Genomic DNA, 1,260 nt, shown 5'->3' on the forward strand with positions numbered 1-1,260 from the left:
TAGGCTGCGTTTACACTGGCACAAAAAATCCGATCTTTCGCTCACATCTGACACAGATCGGAATTTGCTGCACACGTGTAAACACAAAAACCCGCAAGAGATCCGATTTTTTTTGCATCCGATCTGAGCCACTTCCAAATGTGGATTTTAATCCATGCGCTCGCATTTTATTGAGCTGGAAACTTTTTATAGGTAAGAAATTGCACATTCAGGAGCTGGTTTTCAACCCCCGCCCCGTGAATTTTGAAAATACAACAGCTAAAAGCTTTCTCGGCAATGAGGTGATAACTTGTAATTAAACCGACAAGCTTGTTTGCAATGCTTCACAATCGCTCGCTCGCACGTGGGTGGGTGCATGCGTTCGTTCGTTCGTTCGTTCTCTCTCTCTCTCCTTAATTAATTCGAATTCATTTCAATAAATATCATCTTTATTTCACTAAAGAATTCTACCTCTAAAGCGCTGTAGATAAAATAGTCTAAAACTGTAGTTTAAAATGAAGTTGATATGACTCCTGTCCTTTATTTATTTTCTCCATTTGAAAACATTAGGCATTCTACATTTATTTTGCTTATTGTTAGTATTAGTGTTGTTGCTGTTGATGCTTTTTATAAATAAAATGTTTTTATTGCTGCAATATAAAGATTACATTTAACATGAAAGACTGCTAATTTTCAACACTAAAAAAAAACAGATGACTGAAAAGAGTAAAAAACAAAGTGAAGTATGTTCTTACTTCACTCAGTCATTTATTTACTTTATAACAGTAAATAAATATCGGTTCTGCATATCGGTTATCGGGCACATAAACATGCAAATAATTGGTATTGGTTATAAAATATCAATATCGGTCATCACTATTCTCAAATCATCACGACTTGCCTAAAATAAAATCTATAGATATAAAACAGTTCAAGCAACAATGTTTAAACGTTAAACCTAGATAAATGTGCGCTATATAGCTAACAGTAGTAATGTAATAGAAATTATAAATGTATCTACCAAAGAGTTACAAATAAAACTAAATTAGGCTTATTTCTGCATTTCCGGCAAAATTATCTCCCCCCATTCACTGCATGATTTTGTCCCGTCCTACATAGCCTTGTGCCGAGTTCACACTGCACGATTTTCAAACTCGTCGGATCGCCGTTGTTTTCACACTGCGTGACTATCTGAGGTAGCAGTCAGTCTCTGCTGTGTTCACATTGCACGATGGATCGGCGACAGGGGGTTTCACACTGCATGACTTCACAACAGGAAGA

This window comes from Sinocyclocheilus rhinocerous, unplaced genomic scaffold, assembly GCF_001515625.1.
Source record: "Sinocyclocheilus rhinocerous isolate Xijiao unplaced genomic scaffold, SAMN03320098_v1.1 scaffold286, whole genome shotgun sequence".
In the NCBI taxonomy this organism is placed as follows: Eukaryota; Metazoa; Chordata; class Actinopteri; order Cypriniformes; family Cyprinidae; genus Sinocyclocheilus; species Sinocyclocheilus rhinocerous.